At 41.8% G+C, this 26,319-nt stretch overlaps 1 protein-coding gene across 4 annotated transcripts in view; it reads left to right on the plus strand.

Annotated features, from left to right (window-relative positions):
* LOC122553102 (ADP-ribose glycohydrolase MACROD1-like) overlaps positions 1 to 26,319 on the plus strand; it is a 918,032-nt gene that overhangs the window by 96,868 nt on the left and 794,845 nt on the right. The gene's annotated exons all lie outside the window — the stretch shown is intronic.

Genomic DNA, 26,319 nt, shown 5'->3' on the forward strand with positions numbered 1-26,319 from the left:
CATTACTTTCTGTTTACATGATAAATAATAACTGATCATTAACTTCATTGCTGTGTTTGATGTCTTACTGTGTGCAAAAGAAATCACTGCTCCTTTTGCTTTCAAATGTCGTTGCATTGCCACATAATACCCTCTGACAGAAGTGCCTTGAGACATGCTCTGATAAGGCATTATATAAATTCAACTTTTCTTAAAAAGAGAGCTACTCCTTCCTCTTTAATTACTAATGATGTAGTATCTGAAATGTTCTTGACAGAGTAAGAGATAACCTCACTGCTCTTGTCAACTGTACCTATTACTCAAGTAGCATGAGTTGTCATATTGGTATTGTACCATTCATTTATATTGATTCTCCATTTGTTTTGCTACATGGAAATTTGAAGTTAGCAGATATTTGTTCTAAGGTCATTTTCGATTTTTGATGACCAGGATAATTTTTTTGGAATGTAAAAGTATATTCTTTAGTGCTCATTCAAGTAAACAAATGCAGTTCTCCCTTAGTGTATGCATGTGTAGTTATGCGTGCCTTTATCATTGGGAGATGAATCCAAGTTTCATAATTGCAGTGAGGGTTATAGACTCCCCATTGTTACAGCACAAAGACAGCCAAATCAAATCAGCTTCCCTAACCCTGTATTCACCACATAGTAAAATTAAGACATTCAATAACCCTGAAAATTGACCTCAATGATTCCAATCAAGACTTTGTATTAATGATACAGTCACTTTAACAGATCAAAGTTAAACAACAAGGCAATCAACTAATGTCTGTGATTTAAACCCAAACTTCTGAGATTTCAGACTCCGCTGTCACAAAGACGGGCAGAGGTAGTTAAGGGATACATTGAGGAAAAATGGAAGCGATGTAACCTGGCAACCCACTGAACTCCGTAATATCACAGGCACATGGGAGTATTGCTTGCTTGGTTTCAAGCGACATCAATCAATGCAAATAGTTTCCAGCAGGCTGAAAGCAGTATTCATTTAACTCTTATAACTGGGCTTCTGTTCTCTAAACTTTCAGTAAGTTGATAATGGGAGGATAACCAGAGAGAAGTTAGATCTCCTTCCTGAAGCTTTAGCAGCTCCAGTCCTTCTGTCAAAAACAACCATAGTTCAAACCCAGTGCAAACTTTTGATTCACTTTCTGTTTATTTTTACAATATTGTCTTTGTTGGAACTCTGGCCTCCTTATGATTGTCCATGCTAACAGTCAAACGTTTGCCTATTTGAACATAACCTAGAACTGAAACATCTACAGTGTTACTTGAACCAGCATCAACCTGCAATTAATTTCCAGGCCAGGTCATAGAGTCATAGAGATGTACAGCATGGAAACAGACCCTTCAGTCCAACCCGTCCATGCCGACCAGATATCCCAACACAATCTCGCCCCACCTGCCAGCACCAGGCCCAAATCCCTCCAAACCCTTCCTATTCATATACCCATCCAAATGCCTCTTAAATGTTGCAATTGTACCAGCCTCCACCACTTCCTCTGGCAGCTCATTCCATACACGTACCACCCTCTGCGTGAAAACGTTGCCCCATTTCTATCTTTCCCCCCTGCCCTCTAGTTCTGGACTCCCCCACCCCAGGGAAAAGACTTTGCCTATCCCTATCCATGCCCCTCATAATTTTGTAAACCTCTATAAAGTCACCCCTCAACCTCTGACCCTCCTGTTCAGCCTCTGCTTATAGCTCAAATCCTCCAATCCTGGTACCATCCTCGTAAATCCTTTCTGAACCCTTTCAAGTTTCACAACAAATTGCATGCAATATTCCAACAGTGGCCTGACCAATGTCCTGTACAGCCGCAACATGACCTTCCAATTCCTGAACTCAATACTCTGACCAATAAAGGAAAGCATACCAAATGCCTTCTTCACTATCCTATCTACCTGTGACTCCACTTTAAGGAGCTATGAACCTGCACTCCAAAGTCTCTTTGTTCAGCAACACTCCCTCGGACCTTACCATTAAGTGTATAAGTCCTGCTAAGATTTGCTTTCCCAAAATACAGCACCTCGCATTTATCTGAATTAAACTCCATCTGCCACTTCTCAGCCCATTGGCCCATCTGGTTCAGATCCTGTTGTAATCTGAGGTAACCTTCTTCGCTGTCCACTACACCTCCAATTTTGGTGTGATCTGCAAACTTACTAACTCTACCTCTTATGCTCATATCCAAATCATTTATGTAAATGACAAAAAGTAGAGGCCCAGCACCGATCCTTGTGGCACTCCACTGGTTACAGGCCTCCAGTCTCAAAAACAACCCTTCACCATCACCCTCTGTCTTCTACCTTTGAGCCAGTTCTGTATCCAGTTGGCTAGTTCTCTCTGTATTCCATGAAATCTAACCTTGTTAACCAGTCTCCCATGGGGAACCTTGTTGAACGCCTTACTGAAGCCTCTATAGATCACATCTACCACTCTACCCTCATCAATCCTCTGTGTTATTTCTTCAGAAAACTCAATAAAGTTTATGAGACATGATTTCCCACGCACAAAGCCATGTTGACTATCCCTAATCAGTCCTTGCCTTTCCAAATACATGCACATCCTGTCCCTCAGGATTCCCTCCAACAACTTGCCCACTACATCAGGCTCACTGGTCTATAATTCCCTGGCTTGTCCTTACCACCTTTCTTAAACAGTGGCACCTTGTTAGCCAACCTCCAGTCTTCTGGCACCTCACCTGTGACTATAGACACAAATATCTCAGCAAGAGGTCCAGCAATCACTTGCATAGCTTCCCACAGAGTTCTAGGGTACACCTGATCAGGTCCTGGGAATTTATCCACCTTCATGTATTTCAAGACATCCAGCACTTCCCCCTCTGTAATATGAACATTTTTCAAGATGTCACCATCTATTTCCCTACATTCTATATCTTTCATATTGTTTTCCACAGTAAATACTGATGCAAAATACTCATTTAGTATCTCCCCCATTTTCTGCGGCCCCACTCAAAGGCCGCCTTGCTGATCTTTGAGGTCCTAGAAATATTGGATTGTTTGTACTCCCTAATCTTTGTCAAAACTAAACTGCTGCTCATAACTAGGAGAAAGTGAGGACTGCAGATGCTGGGAATCGGAGTCGAGAGTCTGGTGCTGGAAAAGTACAGCAGGTCAGGCAGCATCCGAGGAGCAGGAGAATCGACGTTTCGGGCAAACGCACTTCATCAGGAATGCTGCTCACAACGAAAAGGTCACCATCACCTGTCAGCTCACAGCTCCCAACTCCAAACCAAAACAATGATAAAAAAGAAAAACAGCAAGGGATCTAAGACCATTCATTTCAATAGTAGATATCCGTGGAGTAAAATGCCTTGTTTTGAGAGTTCATCCATAAAGTTCCGATTATTGTCTCCCCTTTAAGACAGTGGCTCAAATTGGATGCTTTCTTGCAAGCACTCATGGATTGTGGTGACTTTGCTTGAGTGGTCATCGTCTGTGTGAGATGAAACAAGTATTGTTATTTGTTCGGGAGGGGCGGAGGTGGTCTAGAGGGAGCACTAATAAGCTTCTCCATCTCCCAGTGTCTGCTGGACCTGATATATGTAATTGATAGATCTTTCTGGCCTTGTGCATCAGTACCAGTATGGGCTTTGCACCTCTCTGTATCTGCAATACTCTTCAGTTCTGCAACCCTATCAGATCTGTGCAGTCCTCCAATCCTGGCCTCCCGGGATGTCCCCAGGTTTAAGCACTCCATGTTGATATCTGTGTACTCAGCCTGCCTGCTTCTCCTCTTTTAAGGTTTTCCTTAAAACTTACCCGTCTGAGTATCTCCATGTGATTTGATATCAGATTTTATTTGATTGTTCCTGCGATGTGCTTATTGTTATCATTATAATTGTCATTATTATTTTAGTGTATGAAAGGCAGTATATAAATGCCCAGATGGTTGTTGCTGAGGAGATAGGGTTTCTTTAAAATAAATGAACTTCTGAACATATGAACATGTGAATTCCCAGCAGAATTAGGCCTCTTGACTTCTCGAGTCTGCTCTGACATTCAGTAAGATTATCAGAATGGGTTGAATTATCTACTTCAGCTCCTATTTCGTATGTTCCTAGAAGTGTAACGTCTGATTTTAAAATAGAGTGCCCAAGCTTTGGACTCACCCATAGGAGGAAACACCTTTTCCACTTCTGCCTTGTCAAGATCAGTCAAGACTTCAAATTTTCATCAATCACCCCTCGCTCCTTAAAGCAAGCTCAGTCTCTCTGAGCCAACCTGCTCATTCCAGCAATCGATCTACTCCAATGCATTTACATTCTTCCTTAACAAAAGGGACCAAAACTGCACACACTGTTGGAGATGCAATCTCACTAATCATAGATCATCGAATCCTACACTGTGGAAACAGGCCATTCGGCCCATTGAATCCACATGCCCCTCCGAAGAGCATTCCACCCAGACCCACTCTCCTATCCTTTCCCTGTATCCCTGCATTTTCCATGGCTAATCCACTTAGCCTATACATTCCTGGACACTATGGGCAATTTAGCATGGCTAATCCACCTAGTCTGAGGCTGAAATCGTCCCTGGGTCCTTGGCATTGTGAGGCAGCAGTCTAACCACTGAGCCACCGTGCCTCCCAGTGTAATTGAAGTATGCCCTTACTTTTATGTTGAATTCCTTTTGCAATTACAGATAACATCCCATTAGCCTTTTGAATTACTTGCTGTACATGCGTGCTAACTTTTTGCAGCTCATACATTTAGAACATTAAGATTCCACAGTGATGTTGCTGCATCTTTGATCAACGTGATTGTATTCTGTGGTGAAGTTGGAGCATGCTGCTATACAGCCTTAATGTCATGTACAGTGTTAACAATAAGCATAGGTTAACAGTTACTAAGGAGTCTGGCCAATACTTGAAGAACCCACAGTGGAACACGATCAAGCAGGTACTAGCTGCTGAGTTGATGGAGGGTAATGGAGGAATGTGGAGACTGGAGTTCTCTCACCATGTAGTTAATGCCCGAAGTTTGACTGGTCTCTTACAGATAAGTGATTCTGTGCATGTAAGTGTCTAAAATGTTTGCTCATCTGACACCAATTAGTCTCAGTGATGTGAATTGAGTACTTCTTCCCTTCAGTTTCACTTCACTCTGAAACCATTCATGTTCTCATGAGATGTAGAATTTACCAATGTGTTATGTTTGTCGGTCATTTATGTTATTCTGTAACTAGCAGCTGTTAATGGAACCGATAGTCACAAACCCCCAAGTGGGGCTTGTTTTGAAATAGCTAATTAGTGATTGGCCATAACTATGAAATTTGCTGGAAAGGTTTAACTCAAACATTCAGGGGATGGGCTGACTTTGAAAAGTTTTGTTTTTTTATAAAGATTTTCTTTTGCACGTGCATTTACAATCAATTTTGCGTGGAGTGACTGAAATTGCAATTAAAATCTAAAGCTAAACATGTTGTGAAGCAGAGGCAAGCTAAAATGCTAATGTGTGGGAGTCCCTGTTTCTCCAGAGGAAGCATGATCTGGGGCTGAAACCAGTTTTCAGAGGAGAGCGATAACATAATGAAGGGAATATCTGAGCAGTTGGATTGAAAGAAGAATTTTGAAACATCTGTTGATGTCTGAGGTGCAGGTCTGCGCACTTGAACTCAGCTCCAAGATGTCTTGCCTTTAACATTTCAATTCAGTCAGTATCTCTGGGCTACAAGGAAGGAGGAAGCAGACAATTTGCTCTCAATGTAACATTATGCACAAAATGAATTAGATTAGATTAGATTAGATTCCCTACAGTGTGGAAACAGGCCCTTCGGCCCAGCCAGACCACACCGACCCTCCGAAGAGTAACCCATTTCCCTCTGACTAATGCACCTAACACTACGGGCAATTTAGCATGGCCAATTCATTTAACCTGCACACATTTGGATTGTGGGAGGAAACCGGAGCACCTGGAGGAAACCCATGCAGACACAGGGAGAATGTGCAAACTCCACACAGTCACCTGAGGCTGGAGTCAAACCTGGGACCCTGGTGCTGTGAGGCAGCAGTGCTAACCACTGAGCCACCATGCCGCCCCACAAATTAGTGTTACTGTACAGCAAATGATCGCTGCATCTGGGGGAGGTGAGTGCATGTTCCCAGCCTAACCCCTGAGCTATGCCTTTGTGCATGGAATCTATGTGAGACTGAATTAGAGAGACTTCTGATTGACAAAGATGAATGGGGAAGTGGAGTTCAGGCAAACAATCAAAGGGGGTTCCGGTTAGGTCCTTATGAATGAAGATCCCAACTCCCAAACCTAAACTCGGCCAAGCACAAGAAGGAGATCGCATTCTTTGCAAAGTCAGAATCTGGACGGGACAGAGGGGCAAAAGGATCTGGGAGTACAAATACACAGATCACTAAAAACAGCAACAGAGACCTCTGAAGGCCAATGGTACAGAGCAAGCCAAGTGATTTCGAGAAGGATAGAATTCAAAAATGGTTAAGTGATGCTAAACCTGTATTAAACCTTGGTATGACCATACTTGGGAGTGCTAGGTGCAGTTCGAGTAGCCATATTCCATTTGGTACTGGAGTGGTTGAGGAACAAAGCTAATACTGGAATTGTGAAGCTATAGTTAAGAGATGAATGATGTGCCCTTCTCCCTTCAAAAGGCAAATTAATTGAAATCTTAAAAATTGTGGGAAGTTTTGATGGAGTAATTGGCCATAAGACAATGGAGCAGAAGTAGGCCATTCAGCCATCAAGTCTGCTGCACCATTCAATATTATCATGGCTGATCTGATATTCCTATACACCACCTCCTGCCTTTCCCCCTTGATACTCTTCCTGATGAAAATATACCTGTCTCAGCCTAGAATGTACTGAGTGACCCAACCTTGACAGCATTCTGCAGTAAAGTATTCCAAAGACTCATAGAAAATAAAAATCATCCTCAGCTCTGTCTTAAATGTGTGACCCCTAACTCTGAGCATATGTCCTCTGTTCTTTGACTGCCACAAGGGGAAACAACATCTCTACATCCATAATGTCAAATTCCCTAAGAATCGTCTGTGCTTCAATAAGATCTCGTCTACTGCTTTGTATTTTATATACACATGGCTCCCTGTTTAAGGCCCCTTGGCTATTGTCAACAGGATTCTTCCATCTACGACAGAAAAGCAAAACAGTCCAGATGGTGGAAATTTGAACTGAAACCAGAAAATGCTGGAAATGCTTAGCAGGTCAGGCAGAAATAGAGAATTCCACCTGTGGGAAAGAGCACAACTAGAGGCTATTACTTCAAGATTGTCATCAAGAAATCAAATAGATAATTAAAAAGAATTGTGTATTCCCAGACAGCGGTAAGCATGTGGAAATCACCATTAGTGACTGAGTGTAGATACGTACAAGTAAGAGCTAGAGAACTGCATGAGGCATTGAGGAAAAGTAAGTTGTACTAACGGAACCCTGGCAGCATTTTCTTAAAATTCATCTGTGGGAGGTGAGTTTGACTGGCTGGCCAGCATTTATTGCCTGTCTCTCGTTGCCCTTGCTCTGTGGAGAGAAAGCAGAGTTAGAATTTCGAGTCCGGCAACCTTTGTTTGGAACATTCTGAAGAAGGATCACTGGACTTGAAACGTTAGCTCTGTTCCTGTTATCACAGCTGCAGTCAGACCTGCTAAGTTTCTCTAACAATTTTTGCTTCTGCTTCAGATCTTCAGCACCGGCAATTCTTTGCTGTGTTGTACTGATGGAGTTGGAGAAGGGAGATTGGGAGGACGTTCAGGTCAAGCTGAATGGCCTATTCCTTTCATGGATATTCCATTGGAGAGTCCCACTGAAAGTTCAAATCTAGGATTATTGAATGTACTAAGCATTTCTGACATATAATCATTGTAGTCACTGATGGGAAACTTAACAGAGAATGTGCATAGTTGCTGTCCCACAAATAGTAATAAGGACTCAACTGCCTCTTCTGGTGATGTTGGTCAAAAGTGGTGTTTGCCTGGGCACTGCTAGATATTCCTGCCTTTCTTCCAATTGTCTGGTGGTTTCTTTTACATTCAACCAATGCCTTCTATCCCTCGTCTCACCAGCCGCAGGTTTTGAGTTGGGTGCCTTGTTGATCAGCAAATGTTCTTTCATTGTTAACTGGGCATGTTGAATACTGAAAGGAGAAAAGCAACACTGAAGGCATGCCAGCCATAGTAACTTCCACAGCTGCAGACGTTTTCTGCCTCTACCTCATATTGTTTGTACAAACAGTAGAATTTGTACATGTATAGTAAACAGTGCTGAAAATGTGTTGCTGGAAAAGCGCAGCAGGTCAGGCAGCATCCAGGGAGCAGGAGAATCAATGTTTCAGGCATGAGCCCTTTTTCAGGCTCATGCCCAAAATGTTGATTCTCCTGCTCCTTGGATGCTGCCTGACCTGCTGCGCTTTTCCAGCAATACATTTTTCAGCTCTGATCTCCAGCATCTGCAGTCCTCAATTTCTCCCTATAGTAAACAGTGGCCTGCTGTACATGATTACAGGTTGTTGAGCTCTGTGCTCACCTTGGAGAACAAATGGATTTTAACACTAGAATTTTCAGAAAGTGTGACATTTGAAGTGTTGTTTCCAAACCCACAACCTCCACCATCTGGAATGCACATACATGGGCACACCATTTTCCCTTGCTGGTCTCGCACCATCCTGATGGTTAGAGTTGCCAACGATGCTTATATCCCATTAAAAAAAATATTAAAAACCTTTGGATCGTAAGGCCTCAGGCAGGTGTATAAACATTCTATACTTAGCTTCCGGCTGAGGAAGGGTCTATCAATCTGAAACGTTAACTCTGATTTCTCTTCACGGTTGCTACCAGACCTGCTGAACTTTTCCAGCAAATTCTGTTTTTGAGTAGACATTCCATGCCCTTAAAAACATGTGTTTTCATTTAAATCAGATAACAAGTTGGTTTAACAACCACTGCATTGTCCTTGATGGTGGGGGCACTTGTTTTCCACTGTACAAGTGCTCCTTGAATTTCACTTGTTCAATTTATGATTTGTCAATAATAAACAGCAGTTCGGAGTACCAGGCTGAAGAATTCAATATGCACTATTTGCCTCATTCTGAATGAGTTGTTGCACTCAAAAACAATTTATTCTAATTCAGAAAGTGGGATCAATAATTATTTTCCAAAATATTGTGTTTTTTTTAGTGCAGTTAGCTCAGTTATTGATGTGAGAAGTTGCTTGCTTGGCATTTTTGATTAAAATCTGTGATTGAGAGAATTGCCAAAGATTTACAGCAAAGAGACAGAGCATGTGGCTCAAATAGTCAGAGTTTATGCTCCAAATATGTTGTTTCCATCTTTCCCAGGCTAAACCAGTAAGCAAAGCCTTTTATTCCTTTCCCCATTTTCTGCTTATTTTGACTCCCCTTAACTGCATTGGTTCTGTTCACTACTGCTGTTCCCAAAAGCAGTGAATTCCATATTTCTAACCACCTTTTGGGTAAAGAATTTTCTCCTGAATTCCCTTGGTTTTGATAAATAGTGTAGGTTTATTACATAATAGTTGGTAGCTAGTTATATTTCAAGTGAATACATAATCATCTCTTGTGAGACATAAGACTCGACTCAAAAGTACATATTAATGGTATCAGTGTGAACTGGATTGAATTTGTTAATAACTATTATAAAGCACCAGAAGTATAAACATATAATGGAAGGTTCTCTTGAATTGATGATGTTTCTTCATTCTACAGAAAATCTCTTCTTTATGCCTTATGTGAAAGTAATGTTGGATTTGACACGATTCCTGTGCTTACAGTCTACATACAGTACTATTTACTCCATGGTAATTAAATCTGTGCATGCAGTAAAATCTCAGATAACACTTTATTGGGTTTTTCCCTTTCAAATTCAAGTTGTAAGTAAGTTGGGTTTCTCATTCCCACCAAAGCAGTGAGCATTTATGCTCCATTTGATGAGATGGGATGAAAGATACAGCGGAGATCAGTGTGGGAAGATGTGCTAACACCTCTTGACAGGAGCTGTCTGCTCAAGCTGTCTCAACTACTGGTGCCTTTTTCACCCTGCTCTGTTACTTCCCCTGAAAACACACTTTAGAGGTGAAGTAATTCTTTCAAGCCAGCCAGGGTGACAAATGTTATCAGCTCTTGATTTTTAAAATCTCATTGAAGTATTTGGAAACAATAGATGCCGATAGGTGCCTCACACCTTTTCACTGACAGTGTCACATCTGTGAACTAATTTCTTTACATAAGCATTAGCAATAAAACAGGCAGCACATTGTGCTTGTAAAACTGAGAGGCGACGTACCCTGGAATAGGTTTGTGAGGTCCATACAACAGCATGGGAAAATGTGTAAAATAAAGACAACAGTACTTCAAGGAATTTGTTTTTAATCCATATTAAATCATCTTTAAGAGATGCCATTCTCTGAAAGATGCCATTCATTCGGCCATGTAAAATATTTTTTTTATAGATATTTTTATTAGAAATTTAACATTTTTACAAGTTTACAAAAATAAACAAAACTCTCAAGTACAAACATTGATATACAATTAAATCTTAAATATATAATAACCAAAATTTAACAAAAGAAAAATACCGAGAAAAATAAACAAAACTCAACTAACTACTAATCTAACCTACAACTAACCAGAGTGTATATTTAAGTCTCTTACATTATTCAAATAAGAGAAAGAGAAAAAAAACAGTGGATAACACAGAAATTGGGTAGTGAGATACATGCTCGGAATGTGTTAACATCAAATGTAACAAAACCCGTATTCGTGCAGGATTCCTCTCCCAAGGGGCCCCGGACCAGCCAGGTTCGTAATCTCAATTAAATAAAAGCCCTTGTTAGGATAGCCAAAATGGCCATGTAAAATATTAACAAGGAACCATGATTAACTTTAAGTTCCCCTCCTTGTAATTAATAGTTTAAATGCTAATATCTGTGAAGGCCTCAGGAGATAATCACTGAGATCTGCTTTTCCTGATGATTATATTCATGATCGTTTTGGCAAATGACTCAGCAAAAAAAAAGCACAAAACAAAGATATTTTCTAATCAGTATGTTCAGAGATTTCATTACACATGGAGTCATAGAGTTGTATAGCGCAGAAACCCATCGGCCCAACTTGTCCATGCCAACCAGATATACTAAATTAATCTCGTCCCATTTGCCAGCATTTGTCCCATATCCCTCTAAACCCTTCCTATTCATGTACCCATCCAGATGCCTTTGAAATGTTGTCATTGTAACAGCCTCCACCACTTCCTCTGGCGGCACATTCCATACACGCACCACCCTTTGCATGAAAAAGTTGCCACTTAGCTCCCTTTTAAATCTTTCCCCTCTCACCTTAAATCTATACCCTCTAGTTTTGGACACCCCTACCACTGGAAAAAGACTTTGGCTCTTTACCATATCCATGCCTCTCACAATTGTATAAACCTATATAAGATCTCTGGAGCAGGTGGTATTTGAAGCCAGGGCTCCTGATTTAGAGACAGGAACCTCTCATTGTTCCACCAGAGCCTCGTTACAAAATTATAGATTGGACGGCGGGAAGTTCTACAATGATAAAAAGAAAACTTAAATTTCTCTTCCACATATCAGATAGAGTTTCTTAATCGTAGCAATCGTTGTAATTTTCGTTTGCCTGAGTTTGTAAAAGACATAACATGAAATGTAGATGTCAGACTTTGAAGTTGTAAATTATATGTGTTTCTGTCGATTAAAACAGGCATTCATCCCAACATCATTTTCAGGACACATACTGCATATCACTCCCGTGAGCCCTGGTAGATATGGCTAAAATCTATCTTTCTGTCAGTATGGAATGTTTTGTGGTTGTGTGGAGCAAGACCATCTGAAATGTTTTGGACAGATTCATCGCCTCAATTCTCCTTTTTTTCTACATTACTAATATCAGTTGGGGAAAGATTCTCACACTATGTCTTTGGTAGACTCAATCTTAATAAAAAGTGTTGGTTCATTACATAAATGTTGGTTGCTAGTTATATATCAACTGACTGTATAATTGTTTCTGGTGAGGCATAAGACTCAACTGAAAAATATGTATTAGTGCTATCTTTGTGAATTTAACACTAGAACAGCAACTTAGAAAGATCCTGCTAAAGATGTATTAATACCCTTTTAGATACTAATGGGCAGAGTCTATCTCGTTCAGTTAACCCTTTCAGGAACTAACTATCCGATACAACAGGAACATCCACATCGCTGCTGAATCAGGAATTCACTCAGTTGCTGAGTAATCCTTCATTGAATAAAGAACAATACAGGCCCTTCGACCCTCCAAGCCTGCGCCGACATATTTTACTAAAATTGCCTTCACTTACAGGATCCGTATCCCTCTATTCCCTTCCTATTCATGATTTGGAGATGCCGGTGTTGGACTGGGGTGTACAAAGTTAAAAATCACACAACACCAGGTTAAAGTCCGACAGGTTTAATTGGAAGCACACTAGCTTTCGAAGCAACGCTCCTTCATCAGGTAATATCAGCTGATGAAGGAGCGTCGCTCCGAAAGCTAGTGTGCTTCCAATTAAACCTGTTGGACTATAACCTGGTGTTGTGTGATTTTTAACTTCCTATTCATGTATTTATCTGGGTACTTCTTGAATGCTGCTATTGTGTCTGCTTCCACCACCTCATATTGCAGTATGTTCCAGGCACTCACCACCCTTTGTGTGAAAAACCTGCCCCACGCATCTCTTTTAAACTTGTCCCCTCCGCACCTTGAACCTGTGTCCCCTAGTAATTGACCACTCCACCCTGGGAAAAAAGCCTCATATTTTCCACTCTGTCCATGCCATTCCCAATCTTATAAACTTCTATCAGGTTGCCTCTCAACCTCCTGCGTTCCAGTGAAAACAAACCCAGTCTGTCCAACGTTTCTTCAACACTTAAATTCCCCCATACTGGGCAACATCTTGTACCCTCTCCAAAGCATTTTATTAATGAGTCTTATTTATCCCCTCCTAAGGAGACAGTCAGCTAGCTCAGTTGGCTGGATAGCTGGTTTGTGATGCTGAGTGATGTCAACAGCATGGGATTTAGTTCCTGCATTGGCTGAGATTACCATGAAGATCCTGCCTTGTCAACCTTTCCCCTTGTCTGATGTGTGGTGATCCTTTTTATTTCACAAATATGCTTTATTCATAAAAATCTTTGTATACATACACAGTCAGTAGAGTGGTTTGTTTCTGTACACAGTGTTTACATATAGAACAAATAAACCCAAACGCAAGACTATGCTTGCATACATTTTGAGGGACTGAGAGGGTCTGATAACTGTATGGGCCCCATTTACCTTCTGCAGGAAGACCTCAGATGGTGGTCTTTCCCCACCGTGCCTTGGTGACAGCTGCTCCAGACTTTAGTGCGTCCCTCAGTACGTAGTCCAGGACCTTGGAGGGTGCCAGTCTGCAACACTTGGTCAGAGCCAACTTCTTGCTCTGTAAGGCCAACAAGTTTCGGGCAGACCAAAGAGTGTCTTTCACCGAGTTGATGATCCTCCAGGTGCAGTCGATGTTTGTCTCGGTGTGTGTCCTGGGGAACAGACCGTAGAGCACAGAGTCCTGCGTCACGGAGCTGCTTGGGTGATCCTCAACATAAACCACTCTATTTCTCTGCAGCTTTGCTTTGCAAAGGTACATTGCAGTAGGAGAACTGTGATAGTCTCTACCCCCCACGGCCATTTTGAGGGCAGCGTGTGGTAGTGCGGAGAATCCGGGCATATGTGAAGGATCTCACCATCAGCCAAGCAATGTCTTGGTGCTTGTCAGAAAGTTCAGTGACGGGGCATTCTGCCCAATGACTTTGACCGTCTGCTCAGGGAACAACCCGACAGAATCCACCCTCTCCTTTTCCTGCATCTCGAAGATTATGCAGTGCTGACCACCTCCTGATGGACATGTGGACAAAGGTGTTTTTCTTTGCAAGTTTGTCCACGTGGGACTGATGATACAGAACAGTCCCACTACTTGGATCATTCCACGGCAGCTAGGTCAGGCTCATCCTTCGCAACACCGGGGACAGGTAGAACCTCAGTACGTAGTGACCCTCAGATTAAACCACCACCAGATGTGTACTCTAATGATAGAACAGACCTATGATCCATGTCAGACTATGGTGACCTTACCTATCAGACTAAGTGGTACTTTGTTTCTAGGTTGGTGACTTTAATTGTGAGAGCGAGACCATGTGGAAACTATACCTCAAGGTTTTCTCATTTTGTTAACATGTCTTCTAGATATTCACACTTTATGCACCCACCAATCTTTCTCATTGCCTGTCTCTACATTATTTAAATGGAAATGTGAATCGTAAAGCCCACCAATATTTGCCATTCTCTCTCTTACAAGTAATTTTCATGTAATTATTTATCTAAATCTGGAATGATCAATATTTATTTGTGTTTTATGATGCTGGAGCAATTTTTGCACCATCTCAGCTGACCACACTAGACTATTCACAAGTATGATCCTGATCATGATTTGGAGATGCTGGTGTTGGACTGGGGTGTACAAAATTAAAAATCACACAACACCTGGTTATAAACCAACAGGTTTAATTGGAAGCACACTAGCTTTCGGAGCGACGCTCCTTCATCAGGTGATGACGGAGCGTCGCTCCGAAAGCTAGTGTGCTTCCAATTAAACCTGTTGGACTATAACCTGGTGTTGTGTGATTTTTAACTTTGATCCTGATCATGTTTTATATGCAGAACTAGTAAGATAAATTCTGTCAATCTGCTTAAGGAGCCACATTTCCTCCTGATTTTTTAAATAATAGCAGCCTTTTTGCAATCCATCAATTTTCAGTTAGGAGGTTCAATAATATACTTAACTGCTTTCTAAGAACACTTAATGTTTTGCACGGAACGTAACTTATTAATGGCTGTGTCCACCAGCAATACTGTGCTCACTGCTTTTGGATTCTGTGCAAGTGGGACATTTATCTTATTATTCAGTAGCACCTGCCAGAACTCACTTAAAACATGTAAACAACTGCGATATTCACTGTTGAAGCACTGCATTCCTGATAACATCCTGGAAGGGTTTAGGACCACACAGAAAGCCTTCTCTCCCACCACCCCAACTTTTGTCTTGCAGTTACTTGTGTTTAAATCTGACTCTGCCTCTCACGCTTAGGAACACCAGGATTTTTGCTTAAAGCTACAGTTGCTGTATTTTTTTTTAATCAATCCACGCATCTGTGGGATGTGCATACTGCCAGCAAGACCAGGATCTCTTGCCTGTCCCAAGTTTTCCGTGAGAGGGTGAATTGCTGAAGTCTGCATGGTGAAGGTGTCCCCACAGCTCTGTCCATGATGGGAGCTTCACGTTTCTGACGCCAGAGACGATGAAAGAATTGTGAAGCATTGACGAGGCAGACTGGCGTGCGACGTGGAAGGGAAACTTGGAGGAGGTCGTATTCCAATACATTATGTGCCCTTGCCACAGAAGTTTTTTTTATTGGACATTGCTGGCTGGGCCAGTATTTATTGTCCGCCCCCAGTTGTCCTTTGAGAACTGCCTTCTTGAACCACTGCAGTCCATGTGCTGAAGGTATACCAACAACCCCCTTAGGGAGGGAAAGTGCTTACCTCCCACCGAGAGTTCCTATTTGGCAGAATGCTGATTGAATAATCACTCCTCAGAATTGCAGGAGCATTGATTGTAAATCCCACATCATGAACCAGCAATGACCTTTTTTTTTATCAGGCTGCAGATTCTTGCCTCCATTAAACTTTGAGAGCCTAATAGGGTTTGGTGAGCTCAGTTAGCTGGATGACTGGTTTGTGATGCAGGGTAATGCCAAAAAGACAAGCAGGAGACTGGAAGATCACAGCAAGCCCAGCAGCGTCAGGAGGAGGAGAAGTCAATGTTTCAGATATAACCCTTCTTCAGGACTGCAGAGTAGTGTCAGCAGTGTGGTTCAATTCTGACATTAACTGAGGTTACAGTGAAGGACTCTCCTCATCAACTTCTCCCCTTGCCTGAGACTTGGTGACACTCAGTTAAACCACCGCCACTCGTCTCTGTCCAAAGAGAAAGTGACACTATAGTGTGTTAAAACTATATCAACTTTGCCTTTAGCCTAGTTAGCTATTAGGTTGATCTTAGTTGATGAACAGGAGTAGGCTTCTGATGTTTCTGCATATGATTATTAACATTTGACTTTAGAATTAGCTTTAAGTAATGACTTGCAAAAATGTTTGACCTTTGCCATCTTCTTGGATTATTCACAAAGTTAGCTACTTAAAATTCTAAGAATAGAAGATTGTTCAAAAAGCGAACACAACCGTAGAAACTTACTCAAAAACAAAAGATTGTATGTGTTTGGAAAATTTGAAATAACATGTAAATACTGGGATTACTCAGCCTCTGGAGAGAGAGAAAATCAGAGTTAATATTTATGGGTGAAGAATTTTGATCAGAGCTGAAGTATCACTTGTTTTCCTCTCTATAGATGCTGCTGAACTCCTCCAATGGGTTCTGTTTCTAATTGGCTGTCAGAGCTTATATTTGCCTTAGCTTTGGGCATTTGATAGAATCTATTCCTCTTTAATTCATAATTAGTTTTAAAAACCATTGGTAAGAATCTGTTAGGGATTCATTCTGAGTGGCATAACATCAGGTATAAAGTTTCTCCTCTTAATCTTGGAAAGGAACTAGAAAGGCTGTCCAACATTGAGACAATTGCTCTGTGTGATTTAAATAAAGTATATTAAAAGACAGATTTATTTTCCCCACAAGATGCAAGCATAAGTCTATCCAGATTCTCATTCCCTCTAGCCTTGAGCACGGTTTAGATATTTAATTTTGGAAAGTGTAGACTCCATTGAGCTATGAGTTTAATTTATTGCCAGCTTTATTGCAGGTTTCGCAACTGCATTATGAATAAACTGAACGGTTAACTGTGCAGACAAATGCATTCGTTTATTTCTAGTGCTGTGTTCATCCATCAGCACGATGACTGTCCCTTAAGGTTACAGTAGATATTGGCTTTTCGAAAGACTGAACTCCTACACCTCCCCCATGCCATGATACAATAATAACCATTGGTACAAACAGCAATTGTATCCTTGGTTCTATTTCTATTGTCAGAAATCTAAAGGCCAGCATTTCCCATGTCCAACTTGAGGGCAGAAGGATTGGAGAGGGGGGGACTTTGGAGAATTTTTTGCACGCTCCCAGTGGATTTGGGAGTGGGGTAGGGGAGGAACACACTGTCTGGAAGAGAAGCAGAAAGCCTCTTTGCGTTTTATCAAAATGGAATAGGTATAATTTACAAAGACACGGATGGAGAGTGAGGAAGTGACATCAGACTGGATAGCTCTGTCCAGCCAAATATAGTGAGTTGAACAGCCTCCCTCTTCACTGAATGTTTTTGGACTATCTATAAGAAATAAGGGTAGATGACGAATCTTGTGCCTCCTCCAACATTTGGTTGGACTGTGGCTGAACTTCCACCTCAAAACCCATTTCCACCTGGATTCTGTGGATCTCACTCTTGGAAATGCTAAATATCCACTGCCCTCTTGGAACTGAACCCACGTTGTTGGCATCCCTTTGCATCACAAACCAGCCTTCCAGCCAACTGAGCTAACTGACCCACCACTCAGTCTGCGATGCACTGAACTGAAAGTGGTTGGTGAAACAATACTCCTGTGAATTTTGTTTGTTGGTGTGCAGACCTCCGAGATCTGTACACGGTAGCGACCTCCAAAATTGGAAGTCAATGTGTTGGCAGGATGATTGGCGTGTGCAGAACATCCAAGTGTTTGTGCAGCTTAAAGGGAACAGTGCATGAGATGGAGGATGATCAGGGAGAAGATACAGAGGTCAAAGAAATGATCCCTGATCAGGAGCGGACCAGAAAATGTGCTCCTCTGTCAGCGGGACGGTCCTATGAAGTGAGATTAGGCAAAATGGGCCCGTGTCCTCTACAGAATGACAAAGTGCTGGAGAAACTCAGCAGGTTTGGCAGCATCTGCAGGGAGAGGAAAACCATATTAATTTCGAGTCCAGGCGGGGAGAATGCGGGTGGTTGTAATGATGGGCTAGAGTTGCTTATTACACCTTGGCAAGCTCAGCACAACAAAATAGCAGGATTTATCTTCATACATCAGCTCTGCTGTGTTGGGAGCTTCTTTTTTTAATAGCTGCATTATTGTTGGCCCTGTTCTGTAACCAAGCTCCCCGATTCTGAATTACTGCTGTGCATTTGCCTTACCTGACTGCAGTCTAGCTTGTGTTTGAGGGGAGGGAATCAAAATGAATAATTAATGGTGCTAGAAAGATCCCTCATCTCCACGGCCTCCCCCCTGCTGTTCATTCTGTTTAAAAAGTTTGATGGTGGAAGGCTTTACTTTCAATGTACACTCCCATTCTGCATGGTGGATGCAGACGAGTGGATCAAAGACAGTTCAGGCTTGCAGTGCTGTCTTGACACTCCTGGATTTTATAAGAACCCTGCTTGGGATTTTGATTTCTCAAGGGAAGGGTGCAGTAGACGAAGAGTGTCCTACAAGTGTTGAGGTTGTCTCTGAAGCATCAGTTTGGCGATCTAATTACCAGCCCATTTCACAAGAAGCAATCAATGTTAACGTGCACTTAAGTATAAATTGTGCAGTTTATTTATTCCTGAGTCTGCATTACTGAATTCCGGAAGGGTCATCAATAGATAAAATGCTGTTAGAAAATGGAAGCGTTTTACTCCAAGGTCAGGGGAGTATTTGCTTTGAAGCAATACTGTGTGGTAGGTGTTGCTGTTTTGATGCATTAGCCTGATACCCCACTCTAAATATTAAGCTTGCAGTTCCCTTGGTTCCTCGTCTCTGAGGAGCGTGCAGATCATAAGGCATTTCACCCTGAGAGGTTGTTACAATTGAACATCACTGAATCAAACTCGAGAACAGGCAATGTGCCAATGATTTCCATTAGGGATGCCAAAAAAAATGATAAATTCCAATTCATGAGGATTTCTGAATTTAAATAGCGATGTTTGGGTTTTTTTATTACAATATTTACAATTAACTATTTTCTAAAAAGGTCATTAAATAAATTATTTACATGTCAACGATCTAAAACGCGCTGTTCGGAAAGGCATTTTGGAGAAGCTTCAACAAAGCTTTTTGAAACGGACTTGAAAAGGATGTCTTCAATTAATTCAATTCAATTAACAAATCTGGAAATGAAAGCTAGTTTCAGTAATGATGACCATTAAACTACCATCAATCGTAGTAAAAATCTACCAAGTTCACTAATGTCCCTTAGGGAAGGTCATCCACTATCCTTACCTCCGTGTGACTCCAGATCTACAGCAATTGTTCAATTCTCAATTGCCCTCTGAACTAGCTCAGCAAACCTCTCAGTTCAAGGGAAATTAGGGGTGGGGAAGAAATGATGGCATCACCAGCAATATCCACATCCCATGAAACAAAGAAAAAGTAAACTTGTGAAAGTCTATGAGAGGAAAGAGCTGGGGGATTTGTTGGCTCCCAGTCAATCAATGACTCGACTTTAAAGTTCCCTCTTTGGTTTTCAAACTTTTCAATGTCCTCAACCCTCCCCATCTCTGTAGTCTCCTCCAGCCTCTCAAATCTTTTGAGATGTCTGCATCTAATGTGTCCTGGCACCTCCAGCATCCATTGTTCACGCTTGATGCCCATATATTAGCTGCCTGGGCCTTAAAGTCCAGAATTCCCTTGCTGAACTGACCCAACTATTTGCCTCTTTTTATTTAAAGATGCCCCTGAAAATTTACCTCTAACTGAGCTTTTTGGCCAATTGAAACAGAAAATACTGGAAAAACTCAGCAGGTCCGACAGCATTCATAGAGAGAGAGAGAGAGAGAGTTAACATTAGTATATGTATCCAATATGATTTTCCCTTTGAACTAAGCTTTTGGCCAGTGCTCCAATACCAATGTCTGTGATTCAGTGCCTAACTTTATTAAGTGTATTGAGATATTTTATTGATGATAACTGTAGAAATATCTAAAAAGACAAAGGACAGTGTAGCCTCCATGTGTCCTGTATCACTCTGTTTCTGATTTCGGGAAATTTAATCTTTCAGGTTGATGAAATTGCTTGGTTGAAATTTTGGTTCGGAGTATAATTCAGCTGCTTTCTAAAAAATAATTTTTGATACCTGGCATGTAGATTTGATTCAGTTGATGCTGATTTCAGTCTTTTCTTTCATGCTTTTGTTTGTTGTTTCTAGACTGTCCCATCAACTTCAAATACCTAGTATTTTCTTTCCTGCCATTTGATTAAATTCAATCTGTTTCACTTTGGTTAAATTTGACCATGCTCAGCCTTGGTCAAATATTAGCACACTGTACGATCAAAGTGAATTCTCACTTAGCATATTGACGTGTTATAAATCAATATGTTTCTGTGTGGCGTTTCTTTATTCAGTGTTTTCAAGTTGTTTAACAGCTCCATTTTAGTCAGTATGTTGTAGACATTGCTGGTTTTGGTGGTTAATTACTCAACTTTGTGGGAGGTGATGGGCTGGTGATATTATTGCTGGACTGTTAATTTAGAGACCCAGGTAATGTCCTGGAGACACTAGTTCAATTCCCGCCACAGTGGATGTTGGAATTTGAATTAGAAGTCTAATGATGACCATGAATCCATTGCCAATTGTCAGAAAAACCCATCTGGGTCACTAATGCCCTTTAGGGAAGGAAACTGCCCTCCTGTGACTCCACACCCACAGTAATGTGGTTGACTCTTAACTCTGGGCACTTAGGGATGAGGCAATAAATACTGGCCCAGCCAGTGACACCCATGTCCCCTGAATAAATTTTAAAAATAGCCTACTTTGCTTACCCCTAAACCTTCTGGTACTGCTATTAATGTCAAAATCAAAATTTTAATAATAGCATTTTGTCTGTCATATCAGTTCTGAGGAAGGTTATCTGAACCCAAAAGTAACTCTGATTTCTCTCCACAGATACTGCCAGACGTGCTGAGCTTTTCTGGCAATTTTTGTTTTTGTTTCCATCATACCAGTGCTGATTTTACTTGTTCACATGAGTCTTTGGCTGGATTTCCCCAACTCAATCTCCTCTGCTGTAAGGAAAACAATCCCAGTCTGTCCAATCTCACTTGGCAATATACATTTGATGGCACCATGGAGAAGGGAGGCATGGACTGCGGCCTGATGAGCACCCAGGGGTGTGGAGGACCTAGATGTAAGGTGTGATTTATGGAGGGGTGGAGTGTGGAAGAAAGCGGAGCTGGTTTTTGCGGCTGAAGGTAAGGGAGTGCGGGGAGAGTGCAGAAAGAAGGATCAAAAGGAAGGACGAGGGGAGTGGCTCAAAGTGGACAATCGTACAACACACAGTCTGCCAATCAGGCACTACTTGCCTTCAATTGAGAGAATTTACTCACCCTGTGCCAGCGGAAAAGTGCCTCCAGATTGACCTGTCCAGCATGATGACAGGTCCACCCTCAGCAGTTAATTCCAAATCTGGCAGCTTTGAGGTCCTTACATGGCCGAGGCTTGGCCAATTGGTAGCAGAGTGGAAGTAGGCCACAGGCCTAGTCAAGTGACCTTCCCAACTCTACGTTTACCACCCCTGGGAGCACAAGATTCTGATCATAGTCTCATTTTTTTGTGGCAAACAGGTCTGTATAATCCAATATCACAGGAAGGAAATTATCCAATTTCTAGTTGAAACTTTCCAATTGTGTCCCTATGTTCTCCAACTAAGTCATCTGTTTACATTCATGTTAGTGAAGCTGAATGCACCTTTCCATCATCGTGAACTTCTCTCCTTTAATCTTATCTCCAATACAAGTTATTTGATATGCGTAACTCTTCTGTTCTACTATCATGAATGGAAACACCTCAGAAGTGCCATGTACATAAGTTTTTCCCCTCTACCACCACCCCAATCATCTATTTTGATGATTTCGTCCATTTTGAACTTTTGTACGTGGAATATGACTTCATTTGAACTCTCCTGCTGTACCACAAACAGTATCATCTATTTTATCAGTCATGTTTAAGCTATGGCTTAGCAGGTAGCTTTCTCGCCTTTTAAGTCATGAGGTTGTGGGTTTGAGTCCACTCGAAAACATACGTGCAGCAGTCTAAGTTGACCTTCCAGTGCAGTACAGAGGGAGTGCTGTCCTGTCAGCGGTACCATTTTCAGGTGAGACACTAAACCTAGTCCCTGTTTGCGCCTTCTGGTGGACACAAAGTAAATTGTGGCACAATTTTGAAGGAAAGCTGGGCAGTTCTTGAAGATGCCCTGGCCAAAATTTGTCCATGTCACAAAAATAGATTATCTCACCATCACCATGTTGCCATGTGTGGGAATTTGCAAATTGGCTGTTTGCGATATCTTTCTTGTGACGAGCTCTACAGTTCAAAGGTGACTTCTCTGATTGTATACCATCACCTGTGGGTCAGGGAAAAAAAAACTGTAGTTTGTGGATAAAGTTTATTGAGTGAGTGGTTTATAAAATTCAGAAGGAGGACCCGAAATGTTAACTCTGCTTTCTCTTTGCAGATGCTGCCAGACCTGCTGAGTTTCTCCAGCAATTTCTACTTTTGTTTTTGATTTCCAGCATCCACAGGTCTTTGGGTTTTTGGTTTTTAAAGTGCTGCCTGTTATACCTCTCTGCTTAAAAAAAACTGTAAACTAAGGCCCGTTACTCCCAAAGAATGGTGAAAATGCACAACAGGCTTAAGACCAGCCATAACGGAGGTGTTCTGCTATTCTTTTCAATCTTGTGTTGCTGGAGATTGTGTGACGTGGATTTAATTGAATTTACCGAGAGTGCTGTTTGATGACGGATGGAAGGGATAATTGGACAGTTGCCTCTTTCTTTCAAATATGCTCAGGGTGCACTTTGGAGCTGAAACAGTGGCAATCACAGCAGGTATGTTTCATCAACGACCAATCATAGAATCCCTACAGTGTTGAAGGGGGCCACTCGGCCTATCGAGTTCACACTGACCCTCCGAATAGCATCCCATCCAGACCCACTTCCCTACCCTATCCCTGTAACCCTGCATTTCCCATGACTAGTCCACCTAGCCTACACATCCCTGGACACTGAGCAACTTAGCATGGCCGATTCACCTAACCTGCACACCTTTGGACTGTGGGAGGAAACCAGAGCTCCCAGAGGAAACCCACGCAGACACGGGGACAACGTGCCCAAGGCTGGAATCGAACCTGGGTCCCTGGTGCTGTGAGGCTGCAGTGCTGACCATTGAGCCACCGTGCCCCCAAACTGTTGGTTTTTATGACATCATTAATAGTTTTCATGCACATCATTACAAAGGGTGGTTTTCAATTTCAAATTTATTAAACTGAATTCAAACTCCATTAACTACTGCGCTTCCCAGAACATTGGCCTGGGTCTCAGCTTTACTAGTCCAATAGCATTCCCTTTTAATTGCTGTCTCTCCAGGCTTAAATTACGAATATGGTACCATTAAACGTAAAGTTGCCATATTCCTACCAGACCACGAGCTCCTCTCTCATTAGAAAGGGAGATGACTGGTGGTGGTTTAACCTGAGGGTCACCATGTTCCAAGTGAAGGGAATAGTTTGAGAAGGAGAGTCTTCACGGTAGCCCTCAGCCGGGTATGGGAATTGAACCCACGCTGTTGGCATTACCCTGCTCTGAAAAACAGTTGTCCAATACCTGGTTGTCACAGAGCAAGCAGAGCAACAGGTTCGAGTCAGAGAGGTCGACAGCATGAAACCAGGCCCTTCGGCCCAACATGCCTATGCCGTCAATTTTTCAAAAGTTAGACTGCTGTATTAAATGTGGAGGACTCTGTCCTTACAGATAGCTTCACTCATATTTTTAATCCTCATTTAAAAGTCTCCAGCAAATTGCTGGAAAATAACAGAATCCATCTTTCACAGTAAAACTACTTCATTCCCATACAATCTCCAGATTGTGCAATGACAGAATAAAACTCCATGAAAGGAGGATATCGGAGAAGCTCTGTGTTAGGTCATGCTGTGACAAGCTAAAGGGCATTGACTAAGCCAAGACGACCACGTTTTATCCAACGCTTATTAGTTTCTCGGTTTAGTTTGTGAAACATGTGAAATTACACTCACCAAATTATGTAGATTTGTGTCGAAACAACAGTAGTGTTTGGGATTGAAGGAATTCAGTTGTGTGGAGAGACCAGAGAAGCTGCGATTGGTCTTTGTGACAGGATAGTGAAGGAGGGAGTTACAGAGATGTTGAAATGGGTGAGCAGGGCACCATTCAGATCAGGTAGAAGTTTACTCACATTTTCATTTGTTGGAAAATGGTTGAAAAAGAACCTTCACAAATTGATTTCGCTCCAGATAATCATGTGTAAGTCTAATTACTATTCGACGTGTTATAAAGCAATCCTATGCATCTCGAATTTTCCTGAAATGTTGGAAAAACTTTTTTTTAATGTTCTTTGAGAATACAGAAATAGGACATGGCCTCAGGAAGAATGTGTACTAGTTAATATTGATTAAAAAAAACCTATTTGTGTTGACATTTCATTGATAATATCCTTCAAGTAGATGTTTCAGCAATTAGACATCACTATACTTCCCCTCATGATCCCATTTTGTGTGAAATTCAGTGATTCATGTTGATTGTAAAAATCTTGTTTCCTTATGGTCTCTTTGTTGGTCTGGGATCCATAAAGCTGCCTTTCCGACATCCAGGACTGGATGTATAGAGATTTACTTCAAAGACTGTTAACCAATATTTTCAGTGCCAGCTACTGAATTTATTCCTCAGCAACTGTCTCTATCCCTCTCCCTTGTTTCAGACTGGACAACCTTCAAATCCAATATGATCATTTACCTGTAGCATCACTAAAATTACCCACTTTACTTCCAGAACATTTGGGACCAAAATCCTCATATATCCATCTGTGACTGTTAGATTTAACTGTTCCAACTCACTCCTGACTGATCTCCCACATTCAAGTCTCCCTAAATCTGAAGTCATTCAAAACTCTGTTGCCCATGTCTTCACATACATCAAGTTCCATTCCCCATCACCCCTGAGCTTCTTAACCTGTATTGGCTTCTGGTTAAACAGTGCTGCCATCTGTGCTCTCAAATCTCCCTGTGGCGTCTCCCCTCTCTATCCAGGTAACTATCCAGGTTTTTGAGGATCAAGGGTTATGAGGAGAAAGTGGGATGATGGGGTTGAGAAACTTATATGCCATGATTGAATGGCAGAGCAGACTCGATGGGCTGAATGGCCAAATTTCTGCTGCTATATTTATGGTCTCATGGTCACCTTTTTCAGCCCCTCATCTTCTGAGGTATGTGCACTCCTCTAATTCTGGCTTCTTGAGCATCTCCAACATTGGTCGCTCTGCTATTGGAGACCATGCCTTCAGCTCCAGATCTCCTCCTCTCGGACTCTATTATCTCCCTCTCCTTCCTTAAGACAGTCTTACACCCTCCATCCTTGGTCAGGCTTTGGGCCTGAAATCAACTTCGATAGCTTGGTGTCAAATATTACTTTATATAGCTCCTGAAGGGAACTTCAAGCTGTTTTATTACACGACTTGTGGAATTATCTGCCACAGAAAGTGGTTGAGGTTAAAATATTGAATTTTTCAAGAAGGGGTTCGATTTAGTTCTTAGGGCTAAAGGGTATGGGGCAAAAGCAAGAACAGGAGCCTGAGTTGGATGATCAGCCATGATCATATTGAATGGTGGAGTAGGCTTGAAGGGCTGATTGGCATATTGTTGTTCTTGTTTTCTATGTTTCTCATGACGCTATATTAATGCGTTCTTGTAATGGATCTCCAAGAGAATTCTGCTTTATATTGATCGGTTGCAACCCAATTTAGGTCTTACAGCACCCCACCTTTACACCAGAGATGACAAATGTGTTATTTTACAGTTGGAATTCTAGGGATTGTTGAGGAATTGCAGCAGTGCCGGACTGTTCAGGGGTTTCCAAGTTATCAAAGATTCCCCGAGGCAAGTCGGTTAAATTATTATTCAGTAAGTCCGGCCCCCACTGTACTAATTGTCCGAGATGAGAGAAAACACTGGCAGTGATCCAACTTATGTGATTGTCCTGGAGATGCAGCTTCTGCTGGTTTATAATGGGCAGAATATGTTGTGCACAAGTGGCCACCCTTGTCCTGTTCATAAACATCTGCATCGCAAAGCCCTTGCATGGTCAGTCCTCATGCCACTCCGAAGAGTTCAGGCCCACGAGAGGTCTGACAGCGTCCTCGGAAGTGGAGGCACTGATTCCCTGTGCTTGGAACACACCTTGATTACTCCCC

The sequence above is a fragment of the Chiloscyllium plagiosum genome, chromosome 9 (assembly GCF_004010195.1).
Source record: "Chiloscyllium plagiosum isolate BGI_BamShark_2017 chromosome 9, ASM401019v2, whole genome shotgun sequence".
In the NCBI taxonomy this organism is placed as follows: Eukaryota; Metazoa; Chordata; class Chondrichthyes; order Orectolobiformes; family Hemiscylliidae; genus Chiloscyllium; species Chiloscyllium plagiosum.